The sequence below is a fragment of the Hyaena hyaena genome, unplaced genomic scaffold (assembly GCF_003009895.1).
Source record: "Hyaena hyaena isolate Hyena2069 unplaced genomic scaffold, ASM300989v1 scaffold_1357, whole genome shotgun sequence".
Lineage (NCBI taxonomy): Eukaryota > Metazoa > Chordata > Mammalia > Carnivora > Hyaenidae > Hyaena > Hyaena hyaena.
Window position 1 is genome coordinate 309,943 of NW_024081993.1, and position 18,170 is coordinate 328,112.

General features: G+C 33.8%; 1 pseudogene; it reads right to left on the reverse strand.

Annotated features, from left to right (window-relative positions):
• Positions 1–6,966: 6,966 nt before the first annotated feature.
• LOC120225228 lies at positions 6,967–14,997 on the reverse strand (annotated as a pseudogene).
• Positions 14,998–18,170: the final 3,173 nt, after the last annotated feature.

Consider the following 18,170-nt stretch of genomic DNA (forward strand, 5'->3'; position numbering starts at 1 on the left):
ACTATGAACAGAAGTGAAACTTCATGATAGCTGTTTTTAACTACAATGATAAAGTTAGCAGAAAGTTGAAAGGTGAGTGAATAGTACATATCGATAAATACTAAATTTATGGGGGTAATGTGATTCTTGAATTCCAAAAGGAAAATGTATTACTGTTTAGCATTCTGTATCTTGCATAGGTACTGGGTCTCACATGAAGAACAGCTTTTAATGATGGCCATGGAAAAGCTGGAAGACATCTAGGCCAACCAAGGAAGGGTGCTCTTGCTAGTCACTGTCACACTCATGCAGGTCTGATGACAAGCACTGAGTTCAGCTTCCTGTATAACAATGACAGTCTAGGTTATCTGTGCTACCTGTAGAATGGCAGAATATGTCTTTAGCTGCTTCAAAAAATCTATTTTATTTCCAAAAAAATGTAAATGTCATGTTAAACTTCGATGGTATATTAGTTTTACTCGACTGTTACATACATCAATAATGCTAGAAGAGAAGTTCTATAAGGACCTTTTGTAAGTTTTTGTTAATTTTACCTGCCATAAGTAATCAGTTCATACACAAATGTCTAACAGATAGTAAGTACTTAATGTATATGTTAAATATATGAAAGTGAAGATCAGAAGTAACCACAACATGGCTAAATCTGGACTAGACTGCAAACTTGCATAATTGAAAGCAGCCCCTGCTTCATGATCTATGTACCTTAAATACAGACACACACGTAAAATATATCGATAATCACATATGAGATTTTTAAATAGTCATAGCACTGTAATGGTATCTGTCACAGAATTTTTGCTTCACAGGAGACCGTATATAAACTCCCAACATCCATTTTATATTTGCTCAAATCATTGTTTTTCAGTCCTCAACACAACCATGTGAAATCCTCTATTCCTAGAAAATAATTGCCATCAGATTCTAGCATTAAATTTGATGGAATATGAAAGGCAATTTTCATTCAGTACTTTTCTCCTGCACCTCTTCCTGGAAAGAAAAAAGAAAAGAAAGGAAACAACCTAGGACAATTAGCAAATCAAATTCGAGGTTGAATCTAGTTCAATTACTCTTTTTAATAGTGTGGAATGATGTTTCATGCTACATCTTTTTCATGAAAGAGATAACAGAAAAGAAAATTGAACATGACAATTCCACTTTTATGGCAATTACTAAGTAAGAAAAATGTTGCATATAAAAACTCTTATTCTCCTTATTAGAAATTTGAGTCTGAGGCTCCAATGCTGGTTCCTTTTCTGAAATTATTCTTTGGGTCACCTCCAAGATAAGATCACAGAATGTTATAAATTAATTCCTATAGCCAGTATTTTTCACCTGAAATACTCTATAAAATGGTTTCTTTAAGAAATATATTAAGAAAGCTAGATTCTGTCTGTACATATACAATTATTCGTATTGAAAGGGAAAAAAAGCAAAACAAATCAGTCCTTAAGTTTCTGTAAAATTGTCATTACTAAACTTACACATGAAATTAATCACAGTTGAAACTTCTATGCATTTAACCAAGTTTCTTAAAATATTATCAATAAGCTAATAAGAAGATCTAGAAATATTACTGGAATAAGTGTTCTTTATGTATAGGATGTAAAAATTATATATCCTTTATACATCTTTATATATAGGATGTAAAAATAATCAATAATGTTCCCATCTTAAGAAAGTTTTAAAAAAGAATGAAGATGACAATACACAAAGCTGTTCTTTTTCATTTTATTGAAGCATCACATACATATTAAAATGCATAAAGTATAATTGTACATACAACATAGTGCATTAACACATCCATGCAATGAGCACTTAGACCATGAATGAGAACATTGCCCACATTCCAAACTCCTTCTCCTGCCTCTACTTAATCACCACTTATGTAAATGTGGCTACCATCCTGGTGTCTAAAATGAAGTGTTATCTCTGCCTCCAAAAAAGAATATACAAAGAAATCATACATACAGGGCAATTTATTTTATTTTATTTTATTTTTAAATTTCTATTTATTTTTGAGACACCATGGGAGAAATAGAATCTGATGTGTGCTCCAGGCTCTGAGCTGTCAGTGCAGAGCCCGAAGAGGGGCTCAAACCCAGGAACTGCAAGATAGTGACCTGAGTCGAAGTAAGATGCTTCACCGACTGAGCCACCAGGCACCCCTGGACAGGACATTTTAATTTCTGGTTTCCCTTATTTAACATTTTGTTTGTGAGCTTCATCCAGGGTATTTATAATTTTAATCTCTAAATTCTCAATGTCATATGGCAATGCATTAATTTACCATGATTTAATTATCCATTCAGCTTTTGATGAATATTTGAAATGCTCCTTTTAATTACTATTCTGAATATTACTAATAATGAAGATCCTTGTGTATGTGGTTGGAAGAATGAATACACACATTTGTACTGCCAAAGCATTTTCTAGAGTTTGGGGATAAAACATTTATAATATATTATCAGACTGAGGCTACTTTCAATGAGATTCTCTTTCTGTCTTTTTCAAATCACACAGATACCATGAATGAATCCTTAAGATCTAAGTATGAGGCAGTTCACGACTGTGAATTATGAGGGACAGAAACTTCTCTTTTATTTTTCCCCTTTTTTGAGTGCCACATTTGAAACAGTTCTGTTGAAACTGCATTCTGTGTGGAGATTCTTTCTTCCATATTAGACCTTCCTTACAAGGAAGGTGTAGCTCCATGAGGATCAAGATTTAAAAAGTTCATATCATTAGATTTCTATTTGGTTAGAAGTTGTTCTTTATCATTTGATCCTCTGAATTCCACAGAACATGAAAGTATATTTTCCAAGTTTCAGGAGAAGTATTTATATCAAATTTGATATTGCATATCTCCTAGTGTTTCCCTCTATTTTAAAGAATGGTTTGTCACATATATACGCATATGTATATGTATGTGTATGTGTATATATATATATATATATATATATATACACACACACACACAGAGACACACACACATATATATGCACATTTGATGTATATGTTATATATTTAATAAATATATGAGGTGTATAAATGTATGCATATATATTGTATATGTATTATGTATAACATATATATTATACACCCCAGCTTAATGATTTACTACAATATTTTGTTGTTTTATATTATCATTTTATGTCAAACATTTTATGTGTGAGGTGCTTTGGTCAGGAGGCTCCCTCTGAGTATCTAACTGGCCATATTCCCTGATTTGTAAATCAAGGATTTTTATAGGATGATTTATTAACAAGTTGCAGTGGCCATTTCTCTGGAAGGGAATTTCCTGACCACTCCATTAAAACCTCATTACCTCTATACCCTCTCTTTTTCATAATACTATTTTATTTTCTTCATACACTTATTTGTTTGATCGCCAAATGCCTTTTACCATTACAGTGTGAACCCAGTTATGGAATTGATTTTTATGCATATGTTATTATTTTCTTCATCACCAGAACTTATTATTTCACTATATGGCACATAAAAATAATTTTTGAAAGGGTGAATAAACAAATCAGGTCATCATCTAAGACTGGAAATTTAAAAAATACAGCCCATATTGGGAAAAAAAGAAAAATAGTTCACCACCAAATATGATCACCTTGTGGGGTGGCTACCATGTGGTTAAATAGGTGTTCTTGTCTTCTATTTCTATGTAAGGAATGAGAGATACAAACAATCCATTAAAAAGAGAAGATGAAATTTTAACATAGCAAAATTTAAAAATGAGTTTTCCTAATTCATTAAAAAGCTGAAGATGAAATTTGAAATAGAAAGCAAAATTTTAAAATGAGTTTTTCCATGAGTGCCTAAAAATGCTAATGTGCCTTCTAAAATGATATGCTTGATAAAATGATAAACTGGTATAATATTCAGTCTTTATGCTCAGGAAGAAATGAGAGCAGTGGAATGTAATCACATCTGAAAGTACTGTAATTTGTTCCTTAAATTATTTTAAAGGATAATAAGAACAACCTTACAAACTGCAAAAACCCTATAAAAGGGCTCAACTTAAAGCTTTATTACTTCAGATTGATCATCTATCTTCTAGTCAAAAGCAGATAGCAATCAACCCAGGAGGGATAGAACTAGTGGTAACATTTTACAAACATTTTATGACCAAGTAACTTGGTCACCAAAATTAAACATACCTGTACAAGGAAACTGATAAACCAGTTTAACAATACTATGTCATTTTGCTCAGTTACATAAATTCTTCTCTGATTGACAAATGAAATCCTCATGCCTAAAAGCACAATACATTATTATTTCATTTTATACTTTGCTTACCTATAGAATAGTTACATAGCCCTCAACAAAATAATGAAAAAGGTGAAATTTCTCACTTGCCTATTCTCGACTTTCATTTGAATGATTTTCTTATTTTCTGCTTGCTATGTAACCAAGTGGGAATAACTATTTTCTGGAAAAACACTATTTACAAAAATAAGTTACTTCCTGCTAGACCAAGTTTGACTATCCCTATTTTAGCATCTACATATAATTAATAAGAATAGAATTGGATCTGATTTTCTATATTTTTTGTCTTTATTTACTTTTGCAAACATTGGTAACAAACATTTTTCTAGATGAATCTGCTTTCATGTAATTATTAAGGGTAAGTATGGATCTAGAATTAAGATAGCAGCGTCAAATTGCACACTTTTGAAAAATACATTATTCTGCTGGAGCACCTGGGTGGCTCAGTCAGTTAAGATTCTGACTCTTGATCTAGGCTCAGGTAATGATATCAAGGTTCGTGAGTTCGAGCCCTGTATCAGACTTTCTCTCTGTTGTCTGTGCAGAGCCTGTTTGGAATTCTCTCTCTCTCTGTCTGTCTGTCTCTGCCCCTCCACACTCATGTGTGAATGTGCATGCACACTCTATCAGAATAAATACAAATAAAACTTTAAAATACTGCTCTTTAAAGATTGAAACAAATTATACTACCCCTTAATATATGGAAAAATGCCCATTTTGCTACAGCATTGCCAACTGTTTTGTTCATTTTTTATAGTCATTGATTCAGTGATATCACATTGCTATTTTATTTGTATGAACAAAATTTGTTCCAAACCTGAGCTGAAGCAGGTCTTTTTTGAAATTACCTGCTCCATTGGGAATGAATTAGCATTCTTGATATGATCTAAGCAATTTTCTTACACTTCCATAAACTTAAGGAGTCCTCTGAAACGCACCCAAATGAGTATAAGAGAGGCTATCAATGTCTCAAGCATAACCTGCGAAACTTGCCCAGAGATCTTCTTGGTTTCTATTAACACAGACAGGTCCTTGCATCTTTCTGTCATCAGTTCTGTCCAGGCAACAGAATTGCATTTAGTTGTCTTGTCTCCTTAGGCTTCTATTGGCTCCGACAGTTTCCCAGACTTTCTTTCTTTTTTTTTTTTTTTAATGCACATTTATTTTTGAGAAAGAGAGAGAGAGGCAGAGACAGAGGGCGACAGAGGATATGTGTTGACAGCAGAAAGCCAGATGCGGGGCTTGAATTCACTAGTTGTGAGATCATGACCTGAGTTGAAGTCTGATGCTTAACAGACTGAGCCACCCAGGTGCTCCAGCCTTTCCTTATTTTTGATGATCGTGATGGTTTCTATAATACTGGTGAGGAAAGTTGTGGGAAGCTCATGTTTTGGAAGTAGTGTGATTCTTTTCTATCATTAAATTAAGGCTTTGGGTTCCTGGGAGGAAGAACCCAGAGGCAAGATGCCAGTTTTATAAGATATGATAATATCAAGGATATACACTACCATCAAGAGATCTGAGTGTTGATGTTGACCTTGATCACCTAGCCGTAGTAGGGTTTGTCAAGTCTTTTTTCTGTAATATTACTTTTTTTCTCTTTCTATACACATGGTACTTTTTGGAAGGAAGTCACTATATGGAGTGCAAACTTAATGAATAGGGATTTTCGTTCTCCTTCCATTAGGATGGAGTATCTACGTACATTAGTTGGAATTCTTTTCCACAAAACTGTGGCTCTTCATGTATTAATTTATTCACTCACTTATTTTCATTAGTATGCACGTATGGATATTTATCTAAAGTGTGTTTGATATAACTCACTAATAAATTTTTAATATCAGTAAAGTTTTATTGTTTTCAGAAATCAAATTAAAATGCAGGTTTTTGGGGGTGCCTGGGTAGCTTAGTCGGTTAATCTGGTTTCAGCTCTGGTCAAGATCTCACCATTCCCAAGTTCGAGCCCAACATCAGGCTGCTCAGAGCCTGGAATCTTCTTCAGATTCTGTGTCCCACTCTCTCTCCACCCTCCCGTCCACTCATGCTCTGTCTCTTTTTCTCTCAAAAATAAATAAACATTAAAATGTAAGTTTTTTAATTTAAGAATTTGATTAATAATATATTAGTTCTGTAGTATAAACTTACATAATTGGCATTAGGTATTTAAACTCATATTGTGTGAGCTAATTAATGAGTAATATTTTAAAGAATTTAAATGCATAAAGAGTATTTAGTCACCGCGAAACAATTGTTATATTTGTGACCTTCTGTATATGCAAATATGTTAGGTCTTTATAACATTTAAATTAAAAAAGGTAAACTATTTGTATAAAACAGACATTATCATAAATTTATTTTGAAAGATTGCATTTAAAAACTACATTTGAAATTTTAAGTGCTATCTACTATTATTTGCTTGACTGTAAATATATGCATACAGTTAAAAGGCAAATATATTAAGGTGTATTTTTATTTCTTTTCCTAAAAGGAGGAAGTGTATACATTGGAGAACAATGGTAGCACTTTACAATGTTTTGGTAGACATTTTCTTATAATAAAGAAAGAGAAGGTATTTTTTGTTTTCTTTATATTTTTCTGGATGGCAGAGATTTTTTTGAAGGTTTCAAATATACTTTATTTCTTCAATCATGCATATTTTAATGGGTGCACAGTGCTTTTACTTGGCATCATTTATGAGTTGGTTTTTAAACAATTCAATATTACACCGGCTGGGATGATTGATTGCTGATCTCTCCATTTCTTTGGGGTGGCTCTGCCAACTGGGGACAGATTTTATTCTATTCTAATTTGTGTTGCCATCTACGCCCACATAGCAACACAGAAAGTGGCTCCACTAGTTAATACAGCACGACCATATTTGTCATGGAAATCAGGTGTCCATTTCTGGCAACTCTGCCTTGCCTTTGTTTGCTGAATACTTTGTAACTCAGAGATGACTTAGAGCATTTTTGGCCATGGGAAACCTCGTAAAGCTGAAGACAGAACAGTGGCAACTGCAGCCAAGCCCCCTTGCAAAGAGCTGGATGAGAGAGATTTTGCCCCACTCAACTCAAAGCTGCACTCTTCAAAGGGTCATTTACCTGTTGTCTTGTTTTTGTGCCAATTAATAGGTAAGTCAGAAAACAAGAAAAAAATAACCCAATATGTTTTCCACATCTAAAGAGAAGCTAAAATTCCTTCTGTCTGTGTACTTATTTGACTTTACATATGGATTTTCCTATTCATGCACTATCCCATAAGACCTTCTACATGTTTTTGAAACTGTTACACGGAAGGTCTCCTTTTATGTACTACACTGTCAATAGGGAATTCCGCACTCCCTGCTATAATATTGTTAGTTACTGAAATAAACTAATTGAACCATTCAGTCCTGTCATTATCTGGTGATTTCTGCTTTTGTGTAACACTAGTCCGAATGTCCTGCCATGAATTGGAAGCTGCAGACCAAATATTCTAGAAGAAAAATCAAGAGGTATAATTCTTAAAAACTTTATTTTCTGGTAAGCATATGATGAAGACCCTTTTCCTTTTGTTCTTAATCTGTAATCCTTAATTTTGCAGGTTTCAGCTCTACTCTTAACAATGGTCACAGCTTAGAAAAACTACTCCTGCCCTTTGATAAAGAACATTGGATTAAATTTTTCACAGTTCTAACTACAACACACTTGTGAAAAATTAAACAATAATTTGCAATCAGTGCAACTGACAGAGTTTATAATGATTCTGTTGAAATATTATATATAGATGAACTTGTTTACAAAACTACTCATAATGGTTGCCAGACATTTTATAATTACTTTGTTTTCATGTGGATATAGTTACCTGCATGGATCAATGTGTAACATCTGTCCTTCAAGACAGGGTATAATTATGTAAATAGGGTGTATAAAACTGAAGATGATTAGAAGGATTATAGTTAAAGATAAACTGCATTTAATTAAGTACTTTAAGGCATCTGTTAAGGGAAAAAAAAGTTTGCATTTTATATATGGAAATGGTGTCTTAAAGTTCTCCCCCAAATTTAAACTTGTACTTTATCCATACCTTGGAGATTATCTGTCCTATAGGTTTGAAAAATTTTATTCTCTAAAGGGGCACCAGGTGGCTCAGTTGGTTATGCATCGACTTCCACTCAGGTCATAGTCTCCTTATTCTTGAGTTTGAACCCCTTGTTGGACTCTGTGCTGACAACTCAGAGCCTGGAGCCTGCTTCAGATTCTGTGTCTCCCCCTCTTTTTATCTCTCCCAAACTCATTCTCTCTCTCTCTCTCAAAAATAAATAAATATTAAAAATTAAAAATAAATAAAAAATAAAAGGCCAGGAACCCTCACAAAATGAAACATCTTGAAGAAAGAGGGTAATTCCAAATATTTAAATCACTGGGTACTTGGTTTCTGGTTGAAAAGTAGACTGGGTGATAAGGTCAATGAAAAGAAAAATATATACCGACACTGCAGAAGAAATCCAAAATGCAGCCCTGAAGTATCATAAGATACTCCATAAGAAAGCTATTTCTCTGTCCTTGGACTATTTAACAGCTATACATGACCCTTGGTATTTATTTTGAACATAAAGTCATGAAATTTAATTCTTAATTAATGAATTTTATAGATCTATAACTCAGAATCTATAAAAATACAAAAATGGCAAATAAAATATGAATCCTAGAAAGGCTTAAGTTTAAATAAAAATTCTCCCACTGACCGAATCATTCTGATAATAATGATAATGATGAGAATTTGCCTGGAAAATATGCACTAATAAAGCAAACAGTCTAAATAATAATGCCAATGTGTGAATAAATATTGCTGATAGTCTGGGTTGTCATCATCTGATAAATATAGAAGCCTACATCTACATATATGGAAAGTGTAAAAGGAAATTGACTCTAACCTAAATTCAAATAATGACATTAGCACAAAACACATAAATCTTTCAATTTTGCCTATTTTAAAAAGGGGGCTTTGAAAAGTGTTCCAGTCCTAGAATGTGGCATAACTTTGTGGTCTAATGTGAGTAGTTGATCCTCTGGAAACGAAATTAGCATTCTTGAAAGAATGCAGGAGCAATTTTCTGACGCACTTTAATGAGCTTAATGAGTGTTCTTAGAAATTCATTCAACAAAATGTCCATCTTAGGAAAAAACCTTTAAAGATCTCTAAACAGACTTGCTAGGAATCTAATGATCTTTTACCACATTTTTGGTTTTTAATGCAGCCTAACAGCTGTTTATATAAGGTCTTTATATTTCCACTACAAATATCTCTGCCAAAAAGTGATTTTGAATTAGCTTTTATAAGATGACTCTTCACTTGCAGCAAATTTGAAATAAAAATTTGATTCATGATCAAAATTAATTAAGCCTTGATTATCTTTTATTATTATGTATTTCACTTTTATTGGAAATTAAGTATCTAAATCTTTTGTCTCTATATGCCTTACAATATTATTTCCAAATTGTCATTTGTTTCTAAACTATTTTTTATGGGCTTTCCCTTTATAACATTTTTATTTCCTTGGGTTATATCAATTAAAATTGCTAACGTCATGCAGTTTCTGATGTGCTTACAAAAATAAAAATAACAAAATACTCTTTTTATCTAATTTGAATGAATGTCGACTATTTCTTTAAAAAATAGGGCAAACAAATTAACAAAATGAATAAAACACAACAACATTTTCCCCAAAGGATGAATGCTATTTGCTTTTCCATTAAATAATCCATATATTCATTGGTGTGTGAAAGACTTCTCAGGTAATAATGATTACGAAAATAGCATAATTAAATAAGGTAACAATTTCTTCTTACAAGATGATATAAACTATACCAAAAGTCATCAACCATCAATATGACTAAAAAATATATATGTTATATATAAATATTATATAAAGTATATAATTATATATATAAATTATTTATAAATTCTAAAAATTGTTTTTCAGCATTTTTTAAGTACTCTCTACACCCAATACAGGGCTCAAACTCACAACCCTGAGACCAGGAGTTATGCTCTACCATCTTAGCCAGCCAGGTGTTCTGTAAATATTTTACCTCGTAGAAAATGTATATCAGATGTAATTTTCCATAATTTAATGCCTCTTAGAAAGAAACATTTTCGGAATACTTGGCATTGTGCAAAAAATCTAATTTCATGTTATGGAAATATTATAGGCAGGGTTAAGGGCTACATACGTCTATTAAAAATATATATATTTCTACTATGTTGTTCAGAGATTGAGAGCTCTTTCCCTTCCTCATTTGTCTAACAGTTGTTTCTCTTATCAGGCTCTTTGCTCTCGTCTTTCTCTCATTTTATACTTTTCTTTTCTAATATCTTCCTGCATTTATCTGTTCTTGCCTTTGTCAAAGATTTGCCTCATTTCAGAAAGAGTATTTAAAGACCTTTACCAGATTTGCAAGGGATTTGATTATTTGTAACCCTCTCCCCCTTTTCGGGTGTTGACAAGGGGAACCAAGCTCAACAGTTGATTGAAATGTCTCTTTTTTACCAATTTTTTCTTCTCTGTCTCATCATGCTTCTTCCTTTTCTTTTTCCTTTTCTCACTTTCCAAGCCCTATGAAACTGTTCTTTTTTACTTAAAACAGCTACAACCTTATTCTATTCTCTGAGGACAAGGACATGAAGCTTGGAATTTGGAATTTCTGGTGTTATTTATTCTTTACATTGTCACTTAATTTATTATGTGCATGTAGAAAAGCTATTGATTTTTAGAGCATATTATGTTTCTACCTGTTTTGTAAATCTTTCAGTAGCTATGTTGTGCTTCAAAATATTGTCTTGTAGGGTTTCTTTTAGTAACGATAAAGATCTACAAGTAAAATAATGACCACTTTCTAAGTTATTTATGAAAGCTTTCTATTTTCTTTCATCACCTAGACCTTGAAAATGAATATTAAGTCACAATATAGTAGCAGACATTCTTAAATTGTTTGAGACATTAATGATAAAGCCACCCCTTTATCTTCCTCTAGGATTTCAAAATCTGCTGTTCACAGAAGTTTGTCTTTCAGAAGAATATGGCCTCCTTTCAGAGAAATAACGGGTCAAGAGAGAACCTTAGAACAAGATTGCCACATATATAAGCTCTGCCTCCATCGATAGGTAGGTGTTGAGAAAAGGCCACAATGACCATCCAATACTCTACCTCAAACTTACAGCCTTCCATCACCATCTATCTTGAAGACCCATAAAAAGAATCTGATGTGCTTCTTACTTCATTCTTCATTCACTCAAGAATCAGCTCTTCTCATTTACTCCAATCTAATTATCATACAGCACAGTCCATCTCCCATCCCCTTGCCTTTCCCAAATTCCAAAAACGTTCCTTCAGTCCTGGAAATCCATGATTAATCATCAGAGAATAATCAAATGAGGCCACCTTTCTCTTAACCTTTATTCTCTGAATAAAACTTCTCTTTTGTTGGGGTCAAGTTATAGCCTGTAAGTCTTATGGGGTTGATATATTCCCCATTCCTCATATTTACTGAAACCAAGGGTCGATAAGTACTCTTGGTTTCACATAACCAATTTCTTGAGGACTTTAAAAATAACAATGCTGAGGATGTGCCCAGACTAAAATCATCAGGATTGCTAGGGATGGGGTTTAAACATTAGCATGTATTCAGCTCTCTGAGTAATTACACTGTGTGGGTATATTTGAAAACTACTGTCTAGCTTTTTATTTCCATTTAAAATTCATCCTCATTCCCATATCTCTAAAAAACCCCATTTTTATTTTAGTTGCATAAATTTATACTGCTACTTGTCCTTTCTCTTCAAATCAACTACTGCTCATCAGAACCCTTGTTTTCTGATAAGGTTTCATCTCTTGGATCACTCTCACTCTCTATCATCTATTATTTCTTCAGACTTGTTAATTTCACATCTATGTTGATGACTCCATTAAGGCTGTGTCTTCCTCTTCAGTTGAATTTCTCTTCTCTAAACTTCTTGTCTTTCACTCCAGCTCAGCCACCCATCATCATGGTCATTTCTATCTTTTAATTAGCAATAATAATAATTTCTCCATAACTTTAATTTCAATTACTGCATTTTTTTTACCTCATGCTTTGGTCTGTGGTATCCCAACTTGAACAGTCTAGTTTTTCCTAAATGATTTCTGTTGACTCTAACATTTTATTCTGTATCTCAACTTCTTCATCACCAGGGAATACATGAAGATAGAGACAAGAAAGGAGTCCATGACATGAGTCTTGGGTCACTCTAACATTTACAGTAAGGGAGTTGAAGGGATACTCACCAGAAGAAAGAATCAGAGAGAGAGAGAGAGAGAGAGAGAGAGAGAGAGAGAACATCCAGTGGAAAACTCAAGATAATTCAAGTAAAGAAAATGTTTGATGCAGGAGAAAGAGATTATCTATAGCTGCTGATAGATTCAGCAATATGAACTTAGATCTAAACATTGGGTTTGGTGAACAAAAGTAAATGTTTCTGAAAACTGTTTATGATTTAAACTTGTGATCAGAATGAGTGTATTAATGACTATGGGGGGACAATTTGGAGACAGTATAGATAACTCAACTGAATTCAACTGAGAATATCTGAAGGTCTTTTTATGTTGATGACAATGACTTTATGTCTGGGAACAAGAATTCCTCTCCCCTCAAAGGTCCTTTTGGATAGACTAAGAATTAAATTGGTATGAGTCAGTCTAACGAATTTAGTAGGCATACATACAGGGAATCCATACAGGCAAAGACAGTTAAGCAAAATGAGGTATGGATGTCATTTTGTTGGAAGGAGAAGTTGGTAGGGAGTTGGGATTTCAGAGGAAAGGGAAGCACTTCACTGGGCGATAAGAAGAGCAGACATTTGGTAATTAAATGTTTGCTCTGACATACAGATGGGTCACTCAGATAAAATTTACCTCTGTTAATAACTTTGTTATTAACACTTATTCTGGAAAAGGCCCCCAATTCATATTCTTCTGTGGTTAAGGGAGAGACCAAAGTTTCTCTTTGAGTCTGCAAAGTCTCATGTGCTTTCAACTCAAAATATTCCACATGCTATAAAGTGGCACATTTGGTAGGAGGGGGAATTTCTGAAGCAATATCCTTTATTAAGTAAGAGATAAAATGTTTGTTGATGATCTTAGAGGACACTGGATATTTGGCAACAGTCTCTATCTTAATAAATTCTATACCAAATTCATTATCTTCCTTTCAACGGGTTCTTATATCCGTCCAATAGTTCTTAGGGAAGTACTTAGAGACATCTTTGAATCCTCTCTCCCTTAACTTCCAAATCGAATTCATCTACAAGTCATATTAGCTCCAATTAAAAATATATGGAAAATAAAACTATTTCTCTCCACCTGCACTACTATTATCCTGATTCAGGATATCGCCAACTTTAGCCTGGATTGCGATCATGTTTCACCTGGTCTTTCTTCTTTCCTACATAAAGTCTAGTCTCAGCAGAGCAGCCAAGAGATTCATGTTAACTATGGGTTACCTAATCTTGCTTTACTTCTGTGCTTGAAACGCTTTAATGTTTTTGGGTGTTTTGTTTGTTTGTTTGTTTGTTTGTTTTGGCATCAGAGTAGAAGCCTAAGCCCTTACACTGAACCCTTAAATCCTTTTATAATTTGTCTACAATCCATTTTCTATGTGCGCTCACTCATTTCCAGTCACACTGACTTTCTTGATGTTTTTTGAAGTCACTAGGCAGATTTATACCTGCCTCAGGGTCTTTCTCATATTTTTATCCCTGTCTCAGAAACCTTTGAGGAAACAATTCAATCTATCATTTCCTTCAAGACATTGCCAAAATGCCCCATCCTCAGAAGCCTTTTTGTACTGCCCAATTTAAAATGGGCAGTACATTTTAAATTCTCTATACTCTACAGTACCTATGCCCTTCTATCCTTTACCTTTCTTAATGGCAAATATCTCCTTCTAACATCACGTTTACTTTAAAAATTTATTTTCTGGTTTCTATCTGACTCATAGCCAATAAGATGTAAGCCCTATTAGGACATACATTTTATCAGATTACTTTTTTTTCCCAAGGCTATAACTTAAGCCTTTAGGTGCAATGGCTGTGTCATATCTTTACAAAGATAGTTGCTATAATAAAACTCGTGTCACATGAAAATCAATGTGAAATGGGAAATAAGAGTGTCAGTGTCTAATTGGATTCTGATGTTCACCAAATAGGTGCTAAGGATTTAGGGCATTATATTTATTAAGTTGCCTATTGTAGTAAGAAAATACTACATGGAATTATTTATTTTTGTGTAAGAGTTTGACAAAAATATGACCACGACACTAAGAAATCTCTGTGCTCTGGGCACCTGGGTGGCTTAACAGACTTGTTAAGCATCTGACTTCAGCTCAGGTCATGATCTTTTAGTTCATGATTTCAAGCCCTGCTTTGGGCTCTGTGTTGACAGCTCAGAGCCTGGAGCTTGCTTCTGATTCTTTCTCTCTCTCTGTGTCTTTCTGTCCCTTCCTTGCTGGAACTCTGTCTCTCTCTCAAAAATAAATAAAAATTAAAACCAAAAGAAAAAAAAAAAAGAAATCTTTGGGCTCTAAGAGCTCTGAAACTATTATACCACCAGAGAATTAATTGTTAATCAGCCAGGTCAGCCATTGGCTTGGAAGAGTTTCTAATTACCTGATTCTGATAGAAATCCCACAGTCCTGTTTCTGGCATGTCGTTTTATGTGTCCAAAGAATCTTACATTCTAGATGCAGTCAGTGCATGAGAAAGATCAGAGAGCTAGGAGTTCATCAAGTCAGTGAAAAGACTGTACAAACACACTTATTCTCTGCTAATAATTGTTTGTATAATAAATATCAAGGCTTCCTGAAGGTGACGCATGTCCAAATTAGTTTAAATAAGTGTACAGCATCTGATTGAAATCTAATCATCCTTAGGAAAACAACTCTAATATTCCTTCTGTAAGTGGCAAGCTATCTCTATTAATATTTCATAGAATATTGCACTTTCCACATTTAACAATTATAGGAATGGAAGCTTTATGAACTTAGTAGCTGGCATCAGAATTCCTTTTGGAAATGGAAGTTCCCTATTGGAATAGTTTGTGACCTCAGATTGTTGTCAGTGGTCCATCTCATAAATTAATGTTTTTGCATATGGAAAAATTAAAATACAATGTTTTTTTCTGTGATAGAAGGAGAAAGAAAAGAGAAAAGGGTAATTGACAAGTATATGAAATGGGGCAAAAGACCAGAATTGTGTGTGTGTTTGAGGAAAAAAAACATTGAGGTGAAGTGTTCGATGATGGATGTTCATGGAGTGGAGAATCTAAAGTGTATCTTAAGAATCATAATGCCAAAGGTATTTGCATGGATGTCATCTACAATACTTTTCCATATATTTACAAATATTGAATCAATTCTACATTATTCACAAATGTTCTTTTAATTTTTTATATAGTTTATTTATTTTTGAGACAGAGAGAGACAGAGTATGAGTGGGGGAGGGGCAGAGAGAGAGGGGGAGACAGAATCTGAAACAGGCTCCAAGCTCTGAGCTGTTAGCACAGAGCCCGATGCGGGGCTCGAACCAACGAACCCATGAGATCTGACCTGAGCCGAAGTCAGACGCATAACTGACTGAGCCTCCCAGGTGCCCTTATTCACAAATGTTCTAAAAATTTTGGGTTCAGGGATGCCTGGGTGGCTCATTTGTTTAAGCGTGCATCTTTGGCTCAGGCCATGATCTCATGTTCCATAAGCTCAAGCTCTGCATTGGGTTCTGTGTTGACAGCAAGGAGCCTGGAGCCTGTTTGGGATGGATTCTGTGTCTCCCTCTCTCCCTGTCCCTTCCCCGCTCATGCTTAGTCTCTGTCTCTCTCTTTCAAAAATAAATAAACATTAAACAATATTATTTTGGGGTTCTTTTTTATCTCTTTATTTCTCTATATTTAATGAAGATATTGAGTAAAGGAAAGCTTTTTCTTTTGTGTGAACCAGATGCTGAAACATTAGTCCAGATATAGAAGGGAAAAAATAATATCATTAGTAGTTTTAAATTCAAAGAAATCTTAGTTGAATTTCTCTAGATTGAAAATGGTTGAAAGGTATAAATGAAATCAGGATTACATAATTTTCACAGTTTGTAAGTATAAATATGTCACATGATATTCAATTGTGTTTCCTTAATAAACTCTAATTTCCATAAAAAATTTGCATGTGTCTGTTTGATTCATCATTTTAACCTTAGCAACTATCGCTCTGTCTGGCACATTGAAAGAATTAAGCTAAGTTAAATGAATATTGAATGGTGTCAATAATTTTTGTGGAGTTGTCAAGCCTGACCTGTGATACTATTTATAGACTTGTGATAGTACAGCAGAAGGATACCGTGTAAGCCAATTTCTTGAATTTAAAATACAGTAAGAGTTCTTGATAGCCCCAGACTATGATTTATTAATCACTCTACCTTTTATACTTAATTCAGTGCTTGACATTAGTGGGTTCTTCATCAACATTAGTTTATTGAAGTAAACTGAAGGGGAAAAAAAGTATGTGATCCTTCCCACCCCCTGGTCTCTAACTTCTGTCCTGTATCACAGTTTATGAGGTCATCATTGGTATATAATTATTATGGTCCCATATGCTTCAATCCATAAAACAGCATTCCCTAAATTATAAATAGAGTATTTGTTATACAATATATTTTAAACATTAATCCATGTGTCAGGGTAGACATTTTATTTATTTAAAAAAATTTTAATGTTTATTTATTTTTTAGAGAGAGAGACAGAGTGTGAGTGGGAAAGGGTCAGAAAGAGAGGGAGACACAGAATCTGAAATAGGCTCCAGACTCTGAGCTGTCAGCAGAGAGCCTGACGCAAGGCTCGAACCCACAAGCTGTGAGATCGTGACCTGAGCCGAAGTTGGAAACTTAATTAACTGAGGCACCCAGGTGCCCCCAGAATAGTAATTTTAAATTGTGGTTAAAAAAAAACCCTCATCTTTAAACATAAGAATTTTTATTATTAATAGTTAACTGATTTTTTTTTTTCTAACTCGGTATGGATTGTTGAAAGAAAGAAAGATATTTTGTGTTGCTAATGTATAGCATTAAGTAATAAGCATTACTATAAACAAGATAATGCGCCTGGGTGGCTTAGTCGGTTAAGCGTCCGACTTTCGCTTAGGTCATGATCTCGCGGTTCGTGGGTTCGAGCCCCGCATCGGGCTCTGTGCTGACTGCCAGCTCGGAGCCTGGAGCCTGTTTCAGTCTGTGACTCCCTCTCTCTCTGACCCTCCCCTGCTCACGCTGTCTCTCTCTCTCTCTCTCTCCTAGAAATAAATAAAACATTTTAAAAAAATTAAAAAAAAAACCAAGATAATGCTAAACTCTAAAGATTCTTCTTAGTTGTTAATGATGTTTGTCTTTAGATCTGCCCATGACCATTTCAAAGCCCCTAATTAATTTTTTCCTAAAAAAAAAACAGGTTTTCAATAAAAAAGCATGTGTCACATTAGTTATTTTAACATTCTTTCTTTCTGACTTATAATATTTAAATTTTCTCATATATAAAATTCTAATGAAGATGAATAAGATGACTTTTATATAGCTTTATTAGATGGATGGTTATTGATGCTTTATACAAAATCTTTAGGGGCTCACTTTTCAAGTAAATGACACTTTACAATTTGAGCAATGATAAAAGATCACAATAAATTTAGATACCAACTGTGAAAAACAGAAACCAATTCTTTTGTATATCTTCAGCCTTAAAAATCACAAAATATTTTAAAATAAGTTAATAAACCAATTAAAAGGTTTTACTTCTTTTCCTAGAATTATGAAGGGCTGAAAGATTAGATTTTTGTTTCTAGTTAGGGATA